This window comes from Myotis nattereri (assembly GCF_964212035.1).
Source record: "Myotis nattereri genome assembly, chromosome: 11".
Lineage (NCBI taxonomy): Eukaryota > Metazoa > Chordata > Mammalia > Chiroptera > Vespertilionidae > Myotis > Myotis nattereri.
This window is the reverse complement of record NC_138086.1, coordinates 59,486,773-59,499,322: the sequence shown is the minus strand read 5'-3', so window position 1 is coordinate 59,499,322 and position 12,550 is coordinate 59,486,773. Positions and strand designations below refer to the sequence as shown.

The following is a 12,550-nucleotide window of genomic DNA, read 5'->3' as shown; positions in this document are numbered from 1 at the left end:
TTTGACAGTGTGATGCACATGCTAGCCCTAAACCCAGTAATTCCTCTCCTGGATATACTATACCACAAAAGTGCACATACATGTACACGACTGCTGCAAGCAGCATTGTTTGTAATAGTCCTCCACTGAAAACAACCCAAACATCCATCAACTGGAGACTTGTCAGATACATTGTGACATATTCATATAGTAGACAACCATGCAACAATGAAAAAGAATAAACTATAATTACAACAAGAAACATGGATAGACTCCACAAACATAACTTGGAGAGGAAAAGTCATACTCAAAAGTATATATTCTGAATGATTCCACTTATATGAAATTTAATAGTCATAGATCTATTAAAGCTGTAGGAGGCAAAATGGAGGTTATTTCTGGGAAAGAAGAAAGAAGTAATGATTAAGAGCAGGCCCAATGGGACTCCTGGATTGTTGTCAATTTTTTTTTCTTGGCCCGGGTCAATGATTGTAGTGTTCATCTGTAACAATCCCCTGAGATAATTATATTTTTGTTTTCTCTTTTTTCTATATGTATACTTCAACTAAAAACAAAATTAGAATGTAGAGTGGCAGGAATGGTGCAAATCAACATAGCCTGCCCCTGCTTGACCCTTTTTAGCATATATTTCCTTCAAAAGTCCCCCTGATTTTTCTTAGCTCCTGTTAGTGCCCACGGTCTCCAGAGTGAGAGACCTCCCTAGATATTGTCAGGCTCAGACATCTACATTCCTTCCCCGCCACCCGCCCCCCCACCCCCCACACACACACCCAATTTTTTTTCCTTTGTTAGGGACATAATCATGTAATATCTGCCAACTTTTTGATGACCGATGTGACATTTTCTCTTCTTGGTGTAATTCAAATTTGGAAAAGAAATCCTCGAGAGTGACTTTAGAGATTAGTATCATGGTTCAGGGCATAGAGGTGGAGGTTGTTTTGGAATGGTGCCCATTAAATGAAACAAGGTAGCTGGGCCTGGACATGCACCCCATGCCTGTGCGCAGGACCTGCCCCAGCGAAAGCAGAGACGTCTTGAGAAGGTGTTCCTTGGTTCTGCAGCATAATGGGTATGAAGATAGACCAGCTGCACAGCGTCCTTACTGAACATTGCTGATGAGGTTGAATCGCTCACTGAAACTTTTTATTGGCATAAATATCAGGGTGGGGTGATGATGACTAAGCACATGAGAACAAAATGTGAAAAATGGAAGTATTATTCATACACTGGACTCTCTTAACCCAAGAATTACATACCAGAGTGAATGTGCTAGCAAAACTCTTTGGAGGTGTGGCTCTTCTTCCCAGACTCATCTACCCATTCCCATTACTTGTGCTTGTTAATATCTTTATAACAGATATTTTAAGAGAAAAAATCTTCTTTCCCTTGTCTTTTAATAGTTGAGCCAATTTTGTTCATATTTGTGAGAAAGCTATGTAGATGGGTATGGAAAACCTAATGACTAACTGATACCCTCAAGTAATTGGAAATGAAAATACCCACATATATCTTCTAAAACATTTTATTAATCAATGTCTTCTAGAAGAATTGTTGATGAGTCTACTTATGCAGCTTTTATGAATCCTGTTTTTGAAAAATATTTTATGATCTGGGAAAAAGATAGGTACAAAACGGCATACATGACATGGTCACAATTTTGCTAATTTTTTGTTGTTGTTAATTCTTACCTGAGGATATTTTCCCCATTGCTCTTCAGAGAGAGTGGAAAGGAGAGAAGGAAGGGGAGAGAGAGAGAATTATCTATGTGAGAGAGAGACATCAATTGGTTGCCTCCCGCAGGTACCCCAACCAGGGCCGGGGATCAAACCTGCAACCCAGGTACATGCCCTTGACTGGGAATCAAACCCGTGATCCTTCAGTGCATGGGCCAACACTCTAACTGCTGAACCACACTGACCAGAGCAATGTTTGTGTCAGGACTCTGTATAAGCAACACGTAAGCATGGCGAAATCATGGGTGAAGTTTCTTTTCTTTTTCATATGTTTTTAACTTACCAAATGGTCTACGATAAACAGGAGTTAGTTTTATAACAAAAAAAAAGAGGTATACATTATTTTTTAAACTAGACTACAAACTGCATATCATTTATTGTTAATTCTGCCCAAATGACCCTCTTCCTTTTACTTTCTGTCAATTCATGGTACAAAATTCTGTAAAGTGCCCTCAGAAATCCTACAGAGAAGCTCTTGTTACTGCTGGAAGCAAAAAAAACCTCACTAGTGAGTACTTAATACAGAAGCACAAACTTGTAAGTAGATTGTCTCTTCCAAATGGGGGCTCAGATAACAGAAAACACAGAAAAAATATAAAGATAACGGTAATAAACAGGGACACCACCACCTCCAAGTGGAACTGTGCTTTGTCATCTTTGGCTCCCAGAATAGTAATAATAATAGCTCAGCCCGTGGAAGAACTTCTGAAATACAGGCTAAAGGAGAACATGAAAAGTTGGCAGTTTTTCCTTTGCTGTCTTGGTTTGGTTTATCACTCTTTTTCACGTTTGCACACCCATCCCCAAGTCCATAGGCCAAGTGGAAACATGATCTCTCCCATTTCTGATCATTGGTATGCATCAGAAGCAAAGTATGTCAGTTGTATTCAGTGCCGCAATTCATTGTGTATCACCTTGAATATTTCCAATTTTTTTTTTTTTTTTTTTAGTTATAGTTAGGTCTTTATTTAAGAATCTCATCTGCCAACTTAGCATTTTCCACCAACACGGGGAGCAGAAACCTTCACAGGCTTCACAATCTTTTGCTTAGGTGCTGCCTTTGTGGGAGGAGCCTTAGCAGCAGCCATTGCTGTCTTTTTAGAATATGCTTGCTTAGCCTTTTTTGCTTCCTTGGCAGCTCTGACAGCTTGCTCTCACTGAGCTTTCCTAACTCCAGGCTTCTGGTTCCTCTTGGCCATTATATCAGCAAGAGATGCACCAGTGATGGCCCTCTGGAATTTGACTGCACGGCGGGTTCTTTCCTTTTGGATTTCTTCCAACTGTCCCTTTCTGTGCTTTCTTCTGGAGAGGACAGTCCAGTTTATCTGCCGAGGATTCCTCTTGGAGAGGAATGCCGACTCACATTTTGCATTAAGAAACTGGAACACCTTCCCGTCGGTCCTGGCGTAGTGCCGCCCGTGTCCGGGCTAGATCTTGTACCCACTGAAGCCGCACAGCTCGACCTTCATGGCTGTGGCCGCCGGAGAGCAGGAGATTTGGTCCCAGATTTTTTCCTATGTGTTAACTTCTCACCCAGAGAGAAGAGGTAGCAAACAGGTCACACACTTCCTTGGTTTCCAGCTTCTTTCGCTTGGTCTGTAATTCTGGAAGTCCACCTATTGGTTTATACAAGGTGAAAGGTACAGCAATTCACTTAGAATATCTTAGGTGAGGCAGAGGGGAATCTTACAGGATTCCGGGAAGAGCTGCCATTGGGTCTTACATTTGTTGAACACAAACACTGGTGCCGCTGTAGGAAATGAGCTGTCTCATTGTCCCCTGGACAGCAGGACTTCATCGATCCCCATCTTTGTGACAGTGACTCGTTGTACTGTCTCTGCTTCTCCTACTTTGTTACCAATGACTTCATCCTCCACTTTATATGTCTTTTCTCTGCCGAATGTCTTCGGTTTACTCATAACTTGCCCCTCTTAGGGCTTCTCAGGGCTTCTTCCTAGTTCCTTACTCCCACCCGGTGATTGACTTTTCTTTCCATTTCCAGTTCATATTCTTGAAAGAGAATGGAGGTAGGTAGTCCCCATCATCCCTGTTTAGTTGGTGTTCACATCAGGCCACCTTTTAGGCCTGGTTATCTGTTCAATGAAGGGCATTACCAGGGGTGGGCAAACTTTTTGACTCGAGGGCCACAGTGGGTTCTTAAACTGGACCGGAGGGCGGGAACAAAAGCATGGATGGAGTGTTTGTGTGAACGAACATAAATTCAAAGTAAACATCATTACATAAAAGGGTACGGTCTTTTTTTTTTTTTTTTTTTTTTTAGTTTTATTCATTTCAAACGGGCCGAATCCGGCCCGCAGGCCATAGTTTGCCCACAGCTGGCATAGACCATATAGGCTGCTGCCTCAGCTAGGGGGGATCTGGCTGGAGAGGCTCTCCAAGAAGGGAAATCTGGCACAGCAAGACAGAACGCCCTCTTAGTCACATTCTTTTATCTTGATTTTTAAAAAAGTATACTGACCATTAAAGTAATATATTTTTCATGTTTTGTCAAAATTCTCCGGACTCTTTCACTTAAAATAGTCATGTTACACAGAAACAAAGCATAGATTGGTGGTTGTCAAAGACTAGAGATTGGGTGAAACAGGGAGGTTACAGTCAAAGGGTACACATTTCTAGTTATAAGTTCTGTGGATGTAATGTACAGCATGGTGATTATAATGAACAATACTGTATCATATACTCAAAAGGTAAGAGAGTAGGTCTTAGATGTTCTCACCACACACACACATACACAGAAAGAAAGAAGAATGGTGATTATATGAGGTGATGGATGTGGATGTGTTAACTAAGCTTATGAGTTATTTCACTATATTCACACACACACACACACACACACACACACACACACACACATAAATAAAATTATCACATTGTACACCCTAAACTTACACAATGTTATATGTCACTTATATCTCAATAAAGCTGAAAAAAAAAATAGTCATGTTACCTAGCGATTTTCTGGCTGATTTTAACAGAAGTATGTTTGAGCTAAAATTTCCTTAAAGTTCCAGAAATTTAATATCATAGGGAAGATGTTTATGCTTTATAATGTTCAACGGACATTTTATTCTTTTTTGTTTGTTTATTTTTTACTTTCTTTTTTTTAAAACTGACATTTTAATAAACATTTTGGCAAGAGGGTAAATGCATTTCAATATTTAATGTAGAATTGTGCCTATTGCTATCAGAGGCTAGCAACCATGGAAGGTCTGGAATATGCTGACTTTAATAAAGTAGGTTAAAAGCATTTATCTTTTAAAACAGAATGTTCTCAGGCATCTTTCTGGTGGTTTGTTGCTAAAATATTAATAGTTGTATGTAACAGTTAACTGCAGACTGTTATTGTTGAAAATTATTTTTATATGCACAAATTGTGATAAAAAGGAGAGTGGATTACAAATGTAAATTCGTGTTTGGGTTTTACTCTAGAGGAAAGACAACTTAAAATGCCTTCTGTGTCATCTTACCACTGCACAACAGGAAGTGAAGTCAGGCAGTCAACTGCTTCCTGTCTTCTTGCAGAAAGGAAACAGATATGTAAATATACTAGGCAGCCTTCAGTTCTCCCTCTACTCAATCCATCCTATGCACGGTCCCGAGTTGGCATTAGTAATGTTATGCTGCCATTTCTATGTTCTCAACCCTGGGTATAGGTTAAAATCAACTGGGAAGCCTTTAAAATAAACCCTACATCCAAGCTCCACACCCCAATTTTCTGATTTATTTGGTGTGTCTTGGTTTGGGCATTTATATTTTTAGAAGGCATCCTAAGTAATTCGAAGAAGCAGGCAGGAAGCCACTAGGCAAAAGGACAGAATCTGAACATTTGAATTTGCATTGAAGGCACTCTATTTTCTATCTCCAACCTAGCTTGCCAGGCTCTGGCCAGCCCAAATAGCCTTCCATGCCCTCTGTCCATTGCTTGTGCTTCTCCTTTTTGTTCCGTTTCTAGGCATTCCAAGAGGTTCTTCCTCACACATCCCCCCAGCCCCCCCCCCCCCCCCCCCAGTTCAAATTCCTGTTCATTTCTCAAGACTCAGAACAGTATTACCTTCTTGTGAAGCTTTCCCTGACTGCTGGACTTGCTCCCTCTTCTGAACTCACACAGCGGTTATCGCCTAGGAAATCCTCTGAATAATTAATCAGTCATGTTCTGCTTTGTGTCATCTCTTTCATTGTTGTGCCGAATGATTAATCTTCGCTTAACTTTTCACCTGCTATCCAGCTATGTATACTGTAAGCTTCTAGCATTCCTTTGCATTCTGGTCAAGCTGAATGCCTTGTACTGTGCAGAAAGTCAATAAACATTTGCCTCTCCCTCCTATCCTTACTTCCGCAGGTGTGGTTCAGGCCTTCATCTCTCTTGGAGTTTTGCCCTAGTCCTAATGGGTCTTCCTGACACTGGAGACTCTGGCTCTTTAAATCGGGCCAACACATGGTGGCTCACATGGATAATGGCCAGTAAAACCGATTGTGTGCGTGTGTGTATACTCCTCTGTTCACTCTTGCTCTCTCCCTGTTTCATGAGCTAACTGACGGTTTGGATTTCTTTTTCTTTTTGGCCTCTCACTCTCCTACTCCCTGTTCTGCCATGACTTGAGAGCAGAATTCAATTTCTCTGATTTTGATTACTTGTGTTCTTTAAGATGTCAGAGTATAACATACTCACTAGATCTTCCTGTCCCTATCCTTTGGGTAAACACTTGCCCTGGCTAGACTGTGGCCCAGCTGATCTAAATTATCACCCCAATCTTCCACCAATACCCTGGCCTGATCTGTCAAGATTCCCCTTAAAGAGAACAGATACTCTCTAAACTGGCTTTAGGCTTTTCATCCTTTAAAGGAAACCTGATTGTGTTGTCCACATGATTAAAAGATTCTGTTGGTCCTTCATTGCCATTGTAGAATGAAGTCTAAATCCGAGCTGTCCAATATGAGAGTTATTAGAATTCAAATAAAAATTGAGCTCTTCAGCTAAACCATATTTCAAGTATTTGATAATCACATGTGGATAACGGCTATCAAATATAGAACATTTCCATCTTTGCAGAAAGCTCTGTTGGACAATGCTCATCTAAATACCTTAGTGTAGCTCATGAGGCCTTTTACTATAATTTCAACCTTTTGCTCTAGCTTAATTTTTGGCTGCGACTCACTTTTCAGCCTACGCATTTTTCAATGTTCCCTAACCAACCAGTGCCCTTTCACAACTCCATGCCTCTGAACATGCAGTTTCTCTTCCTGAAATGCCCTTTGACTTTATTCCCTGGTAAACTCCTATCTATCTTTTAAGAGCCTATTCAAACATCACCTTCCTTGTGAAGTTCCCTTTCTTAAACACAATAATTTCTTCCTGTGTGTTCTCCTTGCTCTTTGAACCCAGCTCTGTTGCCCTTATCACTGCATTTTGTTATTATTTGCTAACAATCATGGCTATGCTCTTGGGAGATCCTGTCTGATTCTTCTATAGATCCGCCCAAACGATTACCTAAAATTGTTTGCTTAATGCCCTTTTGATATCAAGTAATATGTTTTCTTATTTGTGTGTGGCATATTTGGAAAGCTTACTTGTTGCTTTAGAAGTCTTTCCTCTTTCTAGTAAAAACCTAAAATGACTTCCTGTCTTCCAGGTTGAAGGTCCATTTTTCTTCTAATTAATTCTGATTGGATTTGAGAGGGATGTGGTAGGAGGAGTTGACAAGGTCAAAAAAAGAGGGAATGTATGTAGGAGCTGGCTCAGATGTGCTCAGGTGCCAATCGTTACACAAAATAATGTGTGTCTAGAAGAGTAGGCAAGTAGGAAGATGGAGGGGTGGGGGGTGGGGGAGGAGTCCATGGAAAGAAAATTGGGAAATTGTATTTGACTTTTTCTAGGCTAAGTGGGAAAAGTTATTATTACCATTTTATAAAAACGTACTTTTTTTTTGGCTTAGAATTTCGTAAAATTTTGATAAATTCTTGTGTCTCCAATTACTGGGAAGTAAGTCCTTCTGATCAAGAAATTAAAATATCAGTTAGTTTCTCTTCTGTGGTTATGGTTAACGTCACTCCGAAAGGCTTGCTTTCTTCTGAGCGGGCCATAAATCCTAACGGCTCAGCGTCTAGAGACCTTCACGGATCACTCTTTGTCGCAAATCTGACAGTCAATCATCTCCACTTGGGCGCTCCGACCACGCCCACTGCGGAGACCACGCCCACCGAAGTAGCTCTCCCTCCCACCTCACGGCTCCGCCCCAGACCTAGCAGAGGAAGATCCTCATTGGTGGAGAAGTTGTTCTGGTCCCGCCCCTGGCGACGGCCATAGGCCGAACTGGAGTGGGGCGGTGGTGGTTGGTTGCTTGGGGACGGGTCCCTAGCCTTGCCCGTCAGAGTAGCTGGCGGCAGTGGCAGCTCTCGGAGCTGGGTTGTCAGTCAGTGAGCAGAGGGGGAAGATGGCTCGTCGGGACCCGTTTTGCTAGGAAGAAGGGGGGCAGGTGCTGCTACTGCCCGGGAAAAGGAGGAGCCGACGCCTTCGCTGTCGCTTCGAGCCAGACGAGTGAAGTTCTGGGAGTGGAGGTCTGGGAGCCGCTCTGGTGAGTCCGGTCGAACGACCCACGGCGGGCCCCCAAGGCGGCCGACGACCGATAACTTTTTTGTCAGGGAGGAGCCGGGCGAGGCGGCGGCGGGGAGGGGACGGGGACTTTGTCTCTTGGGCGGCGGCTTCGTTGGAGGTAACGGCTCCCGCGCGAGGCGCCGCGGGTGGGCGCAGGACCCTGCTGGGCGCGGGGGGCGTCGCGGGCCGCGAGCGGCGGGCCCGGGTGAGGGGCTGCGATCGGCGGCTGCTCGCCCCGAAGTTGGGCTCCCCCTCCTGCTGCTGCCCGGGCGGCGGCAGCCTTGAGCGCGCGGACTCGAGCCTTTCTTCCCGGCGAGGAGCGGTCCAGACTGCGGGGGTGACCCGGGTGCCGCTGCCTCGGGCGGGGGGTGGGGGGTGGAGGGGGCCGGCCGCCCCCCTGCGGAGTCGACCTGGGCCGGGAGCTCCTTACCCCCCGCTCGCGGCTGATGCTCCGGCCTGACCTCTCCCATCCTTTCCTCCCAGTCCAGCGAGGCTACCGCTCTCGGTCCAGTCTAGCGGCCAACATGGTCCCGTCGACCCCCCCGTCCTCCCCCCCCCCTCCGGCCCCTCGTTCTTTGGAAGCGTTCGCTGGGGTCTGTGGTTCCCCCGCAGGACGTAGGGGTTCAGAAAGCAGCCACGACTCCTTCCTTGGTTATTACTCGGGAGATCTCTTCAGCCTTTGCCTCCTTTTTTCTTTGAGTTATGACTTCCCCGAGGCCGCTTTTAACATTCTCGAGGATCGCCTGGGTGTTGTCTGAACATTGTTGCATGGGGAGACCGCAAGTTTGCACGCCTCGGCCGAGCTGGGTGTCCGCCCTTCAGTGTGCACATGTGTGCATTGTACACTCCGAGTGTAGACGTTTCCGAAAGGTTGAACGTTGCAACCCTAGCGGCGGCGGCGGCACAGAATCGGTGTCTGATACACACGCTGTCCCCCGCCCGGCAGCCCAGCCGCTCCGCTCCCGCTGCAGGTAGGGGAGTTGGTGCCGCTGGCCTGGCAGCTGCCACTTATCTCAGAGCCCCGACTGCAGGCAGCAGGGCCCACGCAGTCCTTTCGCAAATTATTTGTCCTTTGAGTCACACGTAGTTTTTGGAGCTGGTATGCCCACCTCTTTGGCTCATGTAACCCTTTACAGTTGGAGATTTTCAGCTTTTAAAATCTCATCTACATAAAGTCATAAGGATCTCTTTTCACTTTGAGTCAATGTTATATTCCTGGGAGGCTTGTTTTCCTTACGAATATTGTCTTAACATCCAAACTCTACCCCCTCAAGCTCCCCCAACTTAGAAGCATTTTTTCCCCCCTTTAGGTTAATAACATTTTAAGGTTTGCAAGATCCGTATTAGTCCAAAGCACCACATTTTTAAAGTGCAGGGAAAGGCCAGAAAGAAAAAAGGAAAACCTTTGGTTATTCAGATAATTCACGTAAACAAAATAGTAAGGGAGAAAACCATCACATGGTTAGAAAACAAATTCTGGATTTGGCTTACTCTTTTTTGATTTACACTGATTATTACCAGAGAGGGATTATAAACCCTCTTAGGTATCAGCCTTAACGGTACCTGGGTATGGACATCCACATAAAGCATTGGCTAGATTAGTATGTTATTCCTACTTCCTTTCTTTGTTGTATTTATCTTTTTTGAAGTCTGCTGTTGGTTGCATTTTTTTAGAGTGGTGTCATTTTGACAAAGTTTAAAAATATCTTATGGTCAAGATATTTGACTGTTTTATTCAGGATCCTGTTGCCTGATATTTATTTTATAATGAAATTAAGAAATCTTTAAATAATGTTAGTATGAAGATCATGTTTAGGGTATCAGGTTTATATTTTGCAAATAATTGAAATTATGTCAATCAAATGTATTTTATACTGACCCAAGCTGTTAGGCACTAGGGATACAGAAATGAATGTCATAGCTATTGTCATCAAGGAATTTACTAATTTACAAGACAAGTAAGTAAATTAACAATCATACAACCATGTGGTAAGTGATATGCCTAGTGTAGTAAGGGAGCAAAGTAGGAGATGGCTAACGCTTGGTGTAGGTAGAGTCAGGAGCACACAGTAGAACAGTGGTTCTCAACCTTCCTAATGCCGCGACCCTTTAATACAGTTCCTCATGTTGTGGTGACCCCCAACCATAAAATTATTTTCGTTGCTACTTCATAACTGTATTTTTGCTACTGTTATAAATCATAATGTAAATATCTGTTACGCAGGATGTATTTTCATTGTTATAAATTGAACATAATTAAAGCATAGTGATTAATCACAAAAACAATATGTAATTATATATGTGTTTTCCGATGGTCTTAGGCGACCCCTGTGAAAGGGTTGTTCGACCCCCAAAGGGGTCTCGACCCACAGGTTGAGAACCACTGCAGTAGAGTTTTGAAGTATAATATAATTTTGCCAAGTGCAGTGAGTCACTTTCCAAGAGGAGAATATAGAAAGTGAGAAGGCAAGGAGGCATGAGAAACCATGATAGATTAGAGAGGTCATTCTCAATGACAAATCTAAAGTCAATAACATTGACATTGAATGCAGGGGTTAGGGAAGTGGTGGAAGATGACACTAGTGAGTGAGGGTGATAGAAGGCTGGACCAGGGCATTGTTTCTTGAATTTGACCAAGCTATGGAGCATTCAGGTGAAGATGTAGGTGTTTGGATCTATGGATGTGGAATTTGTAAAGGAAATCAGGATTAGAGGGAAAATTGGGGGTTAATTTGAAGCTGTATTGATTTAGTTATGTTGAAATAAGTCAGGGAAAGCCTTTAGCATGATAAAAGCAGCAGAGAACTGATTGATAAAGAGGAGATGTTGGTAGGAGAATAGTGTGAAAGAGATAGAGAGAAAGGTGGAGTCAGAGAAAGGTGGGAGGGCCATCAGGAGAGATGCTAAGGGTGGAGAGATTTTCACATAGAGGAGGAATGGATGGACAGTTTTGAATGCTGTAAAGAAGTATCAAGTAAGGAGAGGACTCCAGGAACCAGTGTATTTGTCAGGAGTCCATAGGTGACTTTAACAAGTACAGTTTTAGCTGAGTGGTGATTCAGAAACCAGTCTTCAGAAAATTGAGAAAGAATGGGTGATGATGATAAAGTAAACATGCTTGAATGAGGCATTTCAAGAAAACTGAAAGAATGGAGAGAGGAGATAAAGATCGATATAGAGCAGTGGATCTCAATCTTAGCTGCACATTTACAATCATCTGGAGAGTTTTTAAGAATTTCAGTTTCCAGGGGAGCCCCCATATCAATTTGTGGGTGGGACCCAGACATCAGTATTTATTTCAACAGCTTTATTGAAGTATAATTAGCATTTAATAAGCTACACATTTGAAGTGTGTAGTTTATTTGACATATGTTTACACTCACAAAACCATCACCACAATCAAAATAATGAACAGATTCATCACCTCCAAAAGTTTTCTCTCCTCCCTTTCCTTTCATCCCTGTAAGCTATTGCTCTACTTTCTGTTACAATAGATTAGCTGCATAGGTATTTTAAAGTTCCCTGGGTAATTCCACTGTGCAGGCATGTTGAAACCACTACAAAGGGATTCAGGTTGAAGAAATGTTATGCTTGTTTCTTTACATTCTTAAGGAAAGCAAGAAATAAGATATTCAGGAAAGATTAGATAGATGTTTATTGGAACTAAGGCCCTGAGACAATAGAAGTGGTTGGAATTTAGTGCTTTGACCAATAAGAAAGGAAGATAATTCTGGAAACAACATCTCTAACAAAGATGTTAAAGATAGTGTATTTATTTGTTATCAGCATCAAAGTTGTCATCATATAGTATCAGGATTGGTTTCCGAAGTACTAAAAAAATTAGCATGTTGATATTGTGAAAATGGATGCCCTTCAGAAAACCTCTTAAATGGAGCTTGAGACCCTGGCACCACCGTGTAATGTTTTGTCATTTTTTGGAGGGGAGCAGATGGAATTAACAGTTTGATTATTGCTTATTGTTGAGAGCCAGAGTCTTTTTGGCCCTCGCAGAGTTAGGCTGCATATTTGCACTGAGGAAAGAGAACATTTAACATTTGAAAATCTCCTGTTTACAACATTTTTGCTCAGAAGAAATCCTGCTTGCTTGCCGTTAGGATATATGCCTTTTAAATACATTGGGGGAGAAAATAATTTCTCTGTCTCTCAAATGAGACTGAGAAGAGTTGTGATTAGAAAGTGTCGA

The 12,550-nt window shown here is 42.7% G+C and overlaps 1 protein-coding gene and 1 pseudogene across 3 annotated transcripts in view; one reads left to right on the top strand and one right to left on the bottom strand.

Moving 5' to 3' along the window:
• Positions 1-2,607: 2,607 nt before the first annotated feature.
• Positions 2,608-3,202, bottom strand: LOC308526536 (large ribosomal subunit protein eL24-like; annotated as a pseudogene). Its single transcript has one exon. The product of its transcript is annotated as a large ribosomal subunit protein eL24-like (transcript).
• A 4,919-nt stretch (positions 3,203-8,121) lies between these two features.
• Positions 8,122-12,550, top strand: part of HYCC1 (hyccin PI4KA lipid kinase complex subunit 1) — a 57,979-nt gene continuing 53,550 nt past the window's right edge. For both annotated transcript variants that reach the window (XM_081102190.1, XM_081102191.1), the window contains exon 1: positions 8,122-8,326. The gene's annotated coding sequence lies outside the window, so the exon portion shown is untranslated. The remainder of the gene's footprint in view (positions 8,327-12,550) is intronic.